We start from the raw sequence: 9,993 nt of genomic DNA, 5'->3' as shown, positions 1-9,993 counted from the left end.
AGAACAGGGTTGTTGCTCCTTGTTGGGCCTATGTTTCGGACCCAGCTGGTGTGGCCGTGTGGGAGCTGTGGGCTGCTAAGGAAAAGTCCATGATCGAGTTTTATCGGTGTCTCTGAACCGCAAAATCGGTTAGATTATTAGGAATAAGTTTACTGAGTCTCTCAATTTGTCGCTTAATCCGAAATTCGTCCCCGAACCACAATATATATGATGTGTCCTCAAGTCCCAAAGCTAGTGTAAATATGATCTCAAGACAGTTTAGATGTCGGTTTCAATTGATATAGTGCCTACATGAGACCCACATGTCAGTTAGCGTTCACTTAAAAATAAGCAAAATTATAGTAGGACCTACATCATCAGCCCCTCTCTTTCCACTTGTCTCTCCCTTCCTCCTCTCTCCCTCTCCTAGTCAACGGAGAGCCACATGGCCTCACCGCCGCTGGAGAGAACGGTGTCTGCTCACCCATGTTATCCTCCTCAGCGCCGCCAACCTCACCATCCACATGGGCTTCCCTGTTCCAGAATGCGGTCTTCGAGGATGAGCTCCTTGCCGTCCTCCACCTCCTCAGTTGCCCTTGGAAGCTCACCTGCCTCCTATGCTGCCACAGAGCTCCTCCTTCTATAGCATTGGAGATGGTGGTGCTGGCATCGTAATGGCCCACAGAAGTACCACACCGTCTCCTTGTTGCCAGTCTCCCAGCGGCAATGGCGAATGGGTGCCTTGGAGAAGGGATCAGTGCCGTTCTTGTCCAAGATAGGGATCCCGTGGGCATAGGGCGGCAACTGCGGCGCGTAGGGCAGTAGGCTTCCGCCGCCGCATATATTGCTTCTCCTCCACGAGCTCCGGCACTGCACCGGTTCTCCTCGCCCTCAACTACTCCCTCTCGATGCATCCACCGCTAGAAGAGAGAAGAAGGTGGAGAGAGAGAGAGGTGGAGGAGGGTGTGGGGCGCAGCTGTGGCGCATAGGGTAGCAGGCCTCCGCCACTGCCTCGCTTCTCCTCCACGAGCTCCGGCGCCACCAGTCCTTCTCACCCTCAACTGCTCGCTCTCGATGCACCCACCGAGGGAGAGAAGATGAGAGAGAGAGAGAGAGAGAAAAGGGTGGAGGAGGGCACGGGGCATGGCTGCAGAGCATAAGGCAGCATACCTCCGCCACCTCGCTTCTTCTGAGCTTCGGTGCCGCATCGGTCCGCCTCGCCATCAATCACTCCCTCTCAATGCAGCCAGCAATGCATCCATGCCCTTGGCCTCCTCCTCCACCGCCTCCGCCTCCGCCATAGTACGGCACCCCACCACCTCTGCCTCCTCCTCAACCATAACTCCCACCATGTCCACCCGAGTACGACCCATCCTGGCTGTGTCCACGACCATCCTCTCCTGAGTACAGCCTGTCCCGGCCCCGTTTGTGATACCAGCCACCGTTGCCGCCACATCCGTACCCACCGGGTTGCTACTACTGGTGGTGCTGCTGCTGGCCCCTGCCTCAGCTCTCCAATATGATCATTTGCGAGATGGGAAGATGAATCAACCTATGAGAAAGTGCTACCCACTGATTATGTGGGGCCCGGTTCCACGTTGACTCAGCTTGCCACATTAGCCGAAATCGGGCATAACACTATATAGAACCTCAAGTGATCCGGTATTATATTTTGAGGGACCCGTTATATCTGGTATTTCGGTTGAGGGACGAATTTCGGACTCAATAACAAATTGATGGTCCTAAGGTGAACGTATTCTGTTAGATTATGAAAAAATAAGAGTATACAAACTGGCTAATTATAAATTAAATATAGTGTGGGCTTCGAAAAGATTGTTATTAATATACTAGTGAATTAAGAGTCATTTTTTTTTGCGAGGAAGTGAATTAAGAGTCTAAATGACACATATCTATTATTTCAGAATTTTGGTCTTCTCGAGAGAATTCCTTATACGCCATTGAAAACTTGTTGTATTCCTTATATGCCATTTGAAACTGGCTCTTTCCTTATATGCCCCTGGATCAAATTTGCACACCCTTTCATACCACTACCGTGTGTTGACCGTGCATTGACCGTTTACTCTAGAGTAAAATGACACATTTAGCCTTCTTAGTTACTAGACAACCAAACAACGGGTACCAACCAGCTATATATAGCATTTTAGTACTAATCTATCCACTACCATCACATACGTGTTTTCATCAAACAGATAAATGTGCGGCCGTGTTCTTTCCAATAAGTTCCCAATTTATCACCCTTGTTTTCCACGTGCACGCTTTTCAAACTGCTAAACAGTACGCGTTTTGTAAAAAGTTTATATAGGAAGTTGCTTAAAAAAACATATTAATGAATTTTTTCAAGTTTTTTTATAGCTAATACTTAATTAATCACGTGTTACCACTCTGTTTTCGGTGCGAAGGGGAGAGGTTCCTCCAAAAGAACACAGCCGTAATTTGCTAACTAGAGCCTAATCATGCAATGACCATGTACATACTTGCAGCTCTGATCTTTTCACGTCTTGTACTCTTGAACAAGAATGAGGTTCAGGATTGGTCTTCACCTTCCACGAGAACAAATGATAACAAAATATGGTGCAGTCCCTCCGTACTCGTAAAAAAAGTCGTTCAGGACAATGCTTAAGTTAAACATTGGGAATATAAATCATGAATAACTCTCAAGTTATTGAGTTTGAAAATATAAAAATTATATGGATAAATTTTTCTTGAAAAATACTTTCATAAAAGTATACATATATCACTTTTCAATAAATATTTATATAGAAACAAGAAGTCAAAGTTGTATTTTGGAGACAGTGTCGCTGTCCAAAACGACTTTCTTTACGAGTACGGAGGGAGTACTTAATTAGCCTTCAGGTGCTAAAGATTGGAGACTACTTCGAGTGATCGAGGCTTGGGTAGTCCTCTCCGTGGGCCGGCTCCCGCCTTGCCCACCCCTTGACGAAGGGGGCGTGCGGTGGCTTCGTGGTTGAGCGGTGGAGTTGGGCTCGTCCCAATGGGGAGTAGGAAACCGGGGAGTTTCTAAACCTCGGTGAAAAATCTCTTGTTTCCTTGTCTCATTTATTTGTCGCATTTACATTTGTTCAATTTACATTCATAGAGACATACTTAAGATCATATCACCCTAGGATTGCTAAACATTGACTTAGAGTGTGATTTACTTTCCTAGAGATATAATTGAGCCACTATCACCCTAGGTTTACAAAACTTAACTTAGTTGCTTTGTTAGACTTGACCCTCACCGAGCCTAGCAACTTAGGTTAGTTTTGGTTATGTGTCATTTAGTTTTTAAATCGTCTATTCACCCCCCCTCTAGTCGACATCTTGATCCTACAGGATCATGTCTGTAAAGATGGGTTTAACGTGGATTGCCTCTCTCGGTTCCACGGCCCGTGTTATATAGCCAGAAACAGCCCCTGGCGTGGCGTGTACATAGGAGTTTATAGATTACATCTTCATCGAGAAGAAAGGAAACAGAAAAATAAGAAACAAACTAAACTCTATCTTATCTTGTCAACAGATATGTTCCTATCCGAACTATCTATCTGTTTAACACCCCCCGGCAATCCCAACACGGGAACCAGGTTGAGATTGCGCCGAAACTCATTGAGTTTACGCACTGGTAAGGCTTCGGTAAACCCATCAGCCAACTGATTGTTTGTATTAATAAACCAAATGTCCAGCAATTTTCGAGATACCTGTTCTCGAACAAAGTGAAAATCAATTTCAATATGTTTGGTTCTGGCATGAAAAACAGGATTAGCAGACAAATACTTGGCTCCAAGATTATCACACCATAAACATGCCGCAATTGGATGCTTGACCCCCAATTCATCAAGCAATTTCTGTACCCACATTATTTCTGCAGTAGCATTTGCAAGGGCCTTATACTCTGCCTCTGTACTTGACCTAGAAACTGTAGGTTGTTTCCTAGCACTCTAAGATATCAAATTACTCCCAAGAAACACAGCAAAACCTCCTGTAGATTTTCTATCATCTGGGCATCCAGCCCAATCTGCATCAGAAAATCCACTCACAAGCATAGATGATGCTTGATTAAATTTTAATCCAAGATTAACTGTTCCTTGAACATACCGAAGTATTCTTTTCACTGCTGCCCAATGAACTGTAGTTGGAGTATGTAAGAATTGACATACTTTATTAACAGAGAAAGAAATATCTGGTCGAGTTAAAGTAAGATACTGAAGGGCACCCACAATACTTATGTATCTTATTGCATCTTCAGGACCCAATTTCTCTCCCTCATAAACAGATATCTTTTCAGAGGATGACAGAGGCGTATTAACAGGTTTACTATTTTTCATTGCTACTCTCTTAAGCAAATCAGTAGCATACCTTTCCTGGTTTATAAGAAGACTGTCCTTGGTCCTCTTTACTTCCATGCCAAGGAAGTAATGCAAGTCACCAAGATCCTTTAAGGCAAAATCTGCTTCAAGACTTTTTAAGTAAACCAGTTGTAGCTTCCTGAGATGAGCTAGCAACAATTATATCATCCACATATACTAGTACAAAGATAGTATATTTCCCTTTTTTTAAATAGAACAAAGAAGTATCTGCTTTATAGGGAACAAAACCAAGTTCTTGAAGCTTATGACTTAGCCTTGAGTGCCATGCTCGAGGTGCCTGTTTTAAACCATAAAGTGCCTTGTCTAACTTACATATATAATGTGGATAGGCCTTATCTTCATACCCTGGTGGTTGACGCATGTAGACCTCTTCCTCCAGAACTCCTTGAAGGAATGCGTTCTGTACATCCAATTGGCGAAGGCTCCAACCTTTTGAGACTACAATAGACAGAATGACACGAATAGTGGCCACTTTGACCACTGGACTGAATGTGTCCTCATAATCAATCCCATACCTCTGTTTAAAACCCTTTGCCACTAAGCGTGCTTTATATCTATCAATTGAGCCATCTGCCTTTTTCTTTATCTTATAGACCCACTTACAATCAATAATATTTTTGCCACTAGTTGAGGGAACAAGATGCCAAGTTTTATTCTTCTGCAATGCATTAAACTCACTATCCATGGTTGCCTTCCAATTTGAGTTATTCATTGCATCATATAAACTAGTGGGTTCAGAAGTGGTAACAAGATTTAAATATCTTAATGTACCATCCATGTAGCACTTTGGCTTGCGAATACCTTGCTGTAACCTAGTTACAGGACGTTGTGGTGCTGGCGCTGGTACAAGGGAAGCAGCAGAAGTAGTAGCCGACTCATGTGTTGCCGTAGATGACCCTGACGAAGTCGACGACGACGACGACGACGCAGACCCATGCGATGGCGGCGACTCCAAGACAGCATCTGCATGCCCCCCCTAGATTGGAGACAGCGCGCGCGGAGTGGTGGGTGGCGAAGCAGACGGGCCACGCGGGGTCGACGGAGTGGGAGATGAGTCTGCTGTCCCTGGTGAGGCAAACACAGCAGGTGACAGGGGTGCATCCCGAGGCGCTGATGCAGGCGAGTCGACGTCAGGAGGCGCGCCAGTTCCTACACTCCCGCCAGCAGGAGGAGTGCGCATGAAGTAGCACCTTGGCTGATCCTGGGAAAAATTTGCAGCGGAAAGATTTTCTGGATCTGCACAGGCATTGTTAGTGGTAGGAAAATCACACAGGGATTGATCAGCTAGCTGTTCCATAGTAGAAAGACCTGAGCTATTCTGCATGTGTTCAGGAAGAAGGGAAATTTCCGCCCGGAGGTGAGCCTCAGCATTAGGATGAAGAGACATGAAAGGAAAAACACTCTCATCAAAGATAACATCCCTGGAAATGTAAACCCGACCTGAAGCAACATCGAGACACTTGAAACCTTTGTGCATTGTGCTATAACTAAGAAACACGCATTGTTTGGATCTAAACTGAAGTTTGCGAGAGTTGTAGGTTCGGAGATGGGGCCAACAGGCGCACCCAAAGGTGCGGAGAGAGGCGTAGTCAGGGTTTTGTTGAAACAACTTTGTGAGAGGTGGGATTCCATCATTGACAGGAGTAGGCACTCGATTGATGAGATAAGCGGCAGTGAGAAATGCCACATCCCAGAATTTCAATGGCATGCCAGCATGGGCAAGGAGACAAGTCAACTTCAACAATGTGGCGATGTTTTCGTTCAGCGGCACCGTTTTGTTGGTGGGTGTGTAGACATGAGACGTAGTGAGATATCCCAATGCGCTGAAAAAAAGAATTTAGGCATTGGTACTCACCACCCCAATCTGTTTGGAGTGCAAGAATTTTTCTATCAAAACGGCGCTCAATAAGATGTTGACAATCATGAAAACATTGAAAAACTTCGGATTTTCGCTTAAGAAGATAAATCCATGTGAATTTACTGAAATCATCCACAAAACTAACATAATAGGAACGACTGCCAACTGAAGTTGGGGCTGGACCCCATACATCTGAAAAAATAAGCTCCAAAGGAGCTTTAGACCGACTTAATGACTTAGGGTAGGGAAGTTAATGACTCTTCCCTTGTTGACAAGCATCACATATGGTGTCTTTATTGGAATCACTAACAAAAGGTAAATTATTCTGACTAAGGACTTGATGCATAATAGCAGAGGAGGGATGGCCCAGTCGACTGTGCCACCGGGAAGAAGAAATCTTGTGGACACCAAAGGCATGCTTGACAACTGGATCGGTAGATGGCTTCAAAGGGTAGAGGCGCCCTTTACATCTGCCGCGATGTAGAAGCCTCCTCGTGTCCCGATCCTTTATAGAAAAATGATTTGGATGAAGTTCAACAAAGGCATCATTATCAAAAGCTAAACGGGATGCAGAGACTAAACTTTTTGTGGCTTCAGGAACGTAAAGAACATTTTTAAGAACAAGATTACCACTAGAGATTGGAACAGTAGCATGATCAATATGTGAGATCTCCATACCTGTTCCGTTCGCGGCGTGGACTTGTTCATTGCCGGTGTATTTGTCCCGTACCGTCAGCTTGTCAAGTTCGCCAGTAATGTGGTCGGTGGCGCCGGTATCGACGTACCAGTTGGTATCAATACCATATGAAGTTGTGGCCGTGTTCGCAGCCTTCTCCTCGCCAGTGAAGGAGGTGTCGAAACGCTTGTAGCATTTGATCACCGTGTGACCAAGTTTTCCACAGAGCTGGCACTTGGGCCACTCCTGATTGTTGGCGCCGCCGCGACCGCCTTGGGGAGCGTCGCGGCCGCCGCCGCCACCGGGATTGCCACCACCGCGACCACGTCCGCGCTGGCCACCTCCTCCGCCACGTCCACGCATGGCAGCGTTCGCTTGAGCCATGCCTTGACGAAGTTCCAAACGCTGCTCAAAGCTGATCAGTTGTGTGATCAGCTCTGAGATCGTTATCGGTTCCACGCAGGCTGCAACCGCTGAAACCACTGGATAATAATCGAAGTCAAGCCCGGCGAGGATGTAAGACACAAGGTCCTCATCGTCGAGCTTTTTTCCGGCCGCGGTCATCTCGTCTGCCAGGCCGTGCATCTTGTTGACGTAGTTGATCACAGAAAGGTTATCCTTCTATGTTGTGGCGAGAGCCATCCTTGTGTTGATAGCCCGAGCTCTGGACTGGGACGTGAACATCCCTTCGATGGTCGTCCAGACACCGGCAGCAGTGTTCATATGAACAACCTGAGAAAGAATTTCACGTGAGAGTGAAAGCAAAAGATAGCTTAGCACCTGCTGTTCCTGAGCAACCCATTCGGTGTAGTCAGGATTGGGAACAACAATGTCCTTCTCATCCTTTTTCACGATCTTGGTTGGAGCCGGCATCTCCTTGGTGCCGTCAAAGAACCCAGCCATCTGGGCCCCTCGCAGAGTTGCAAGGACCTGAGCTCGCCACAGGGAGAAGTTGCCGCGAGCCAGCTTCTCTGTCACCGGCTGCGAGAGCGCCGGGGAAGGAGCGATAGTGGAAGAAGATGACGCCATGAGGAAAAGAGGAAGAAGGCTCTGATACCATGTAAAGATGGGTTTAACGTGGATTGCCTCTCTCGGTTCCACGGTCCATGTTATATAGCCAGAAACAGCCCCTGGTGTGGCGTGTACATAGGAGTTTACAGATTACATCTTCACCGAGAAGAAAGGAAACAGAAAAACAAGAAACAAACTAAACTCTATCTTATCTTATCAACAGATATGTTCCTATCCGAACTATCTATCTGTTTAACAATGTCCGCCTGCGAAAAAAAGACCCCACGTCGGGAAAATGCTTTTTCTAGTAGTGCTGGTCGCCCGAACCTACTGTTGTTGCTTCGGGCAGCGCCTGCGACGTGCAGGAGCCACCATTGCTTGCTCCGGGCGCTGCCTCTACCACAGGTGCCACCGCCGTATCCTGGTCTATGCCGCAACCGTCGTCGCCTTCGACCACGACACATTCTGCGCCGTAGCCTCGACTCAATACCAGAGCCTACCTGCTGTTTGGGTATGTCGTACCGAAGCGGGCGATTGATTTTAGGAGGTTGGGTTTGGGTCAGTTGGGCCTTGTTCTTAGGTTGGGCCAAAGGTCATTTTAGTCATTTATGTAAAAAACTGACAGTTGACCAATGTCCATTGTTAGTCAATGCACGGTTTAGTGATGGTAGTGACATGGAAGGGTAGGGAAATTTTAAGTCAATGGCATACAAGGGAAGAGCCAATTTTGAATGGCGTATCAGGAATCCGGTAAATTTCTAGTGACATATAGGAATTCTCTTGATTGAATCTCAAATGTAAAACTCACATTGATGTTCCAATACAAGTACACCTTTGTATGTATGGACTCTAAATTTATAATATTTTCTTATCTGAAAAAAAATTAAGAATCCACGATAACGCTCCATTCAAAACGTTTTTCTTCAGCATCTAATCCACTATTATATTTTATCTTAAATTTGCATGTGTCTTGTCTAAACTTCTTCAAACAGATTGGTTCAACCTTATAGCATACACAACTCCTCTGTAAAACTACCCCTGCAATAGTAGCGACTAACGTGGATCTTTGTTGGTTGCCCGGCAAAAGGAGCCCGAGGGCTTAGAACCCGTTCCAAATGAATCTACCAGTGCCATGAGGTGTAGGAAGCGCATGAGGGCTACGAAGTGCTTCACAGAGTGGATAGAGCATGAGCCAAGGGAGAAATGTTCATTGATGTACGATGCGGATGGTTCACGGTAATAATGAGTGTTGCGGGACTGGGAGTCATCTTCTCAGATATCATGCATCCTAAAGGCCGATGACATCAAACCACAGAGGTTTTATTCGTGTTGATATGCACGGCATATCACACATCGGTTATTGTATTAGTTGGTTAATTTTCATGGTGATCTTTCATAATGGTGTAGAAGTCTCACTTGTCATATATTCAATAAATCAATACATAACAATTTTCTCATGGTATATTTAGTTTTAGAGATATTTGACAGGTTGGCTCGTCGGGTGATAATTTACCTTAAGTAGTTGCTGAAGAATCGTACTTACTGAAGAATCTCCGTAGCCTCCTCCAAGTCAATCAGGAACTGAGGAGGCAAGTAATCAATCCAATGGGAGTCCCAGGCGCATTGGAGATCCAGAGACCAAAGCAAGCACATCTGATTCTTAGCATCTTATCTAGCTGTTTCATTGCAAAATGTACTGGAATAAATGCATGAAGATTGTACGACCATTGCAACATTCAAAACTAAAATCCATTTAAGCTCTTAATTATAAGAGAGAGTTGTTTAAGAAAAAACTATTATATTACAATCATCTATACAAGTGTTTTTTTTCAGAGAAACGGATTTTATTTTTCTACTTCCCTTATAGACACAATTATTTTTAGAGATAGTAGCTAACTACTTACTTTGCAGGACTACCGAGAGAAGTCTACCCCCACTAGCTAACATAGATATTTATTCTTGGCGTGCATATTCGAGATTTAGAATCTCTTTCCAATTAGGCTAGGCTGAATCGGGCCACCCGCCCTTGGGTGTTGCCTTATTATCAGCATGGTGTTGATGTAGCTCTTAAGATAGATATGCCT

At 45.3% G+C, this 9,993-nt stretch overlaps 1 non-coding gene across 1 annotated transcript; it reads right to left on the bottom strand.

Moving 5' to 3' along the window:
* Window positions 1-7,305: 7,305 nt before the first annotated feature.
* Window positions 7,306-7,444, bottom strand: LOC112939164 (small nucleolar RNA Z247). The gene has a single exon (XR_003242706.1). It is a non-coding gene; the product is annotated as a small nucleolar RNA Z247 (small nucleolar RNA).
* Between the last annotated feature and the right edge of the window lie 2,549 nt (window positions 7,445-9,993).

The sequence above is a fragment of the Oryza sativa genome, chromosome 5 (assembly GCF_034140825.1).
Source record: "Oryza sativa Japonica Group chromosome 5, ASM3414082v1".
Classification (NCBI taxonomy): domain Eukaryota; kingdom Viridiplantae; phylum Streptophyta; class Magnoliopsida; order Poales; family Poaceae; genus Oryza; species Oryza sativa.
Note: the sequence above shows the minus strand (reverse complement) of the source record. Positions and strands in the feature narration are given on the sequence as shown.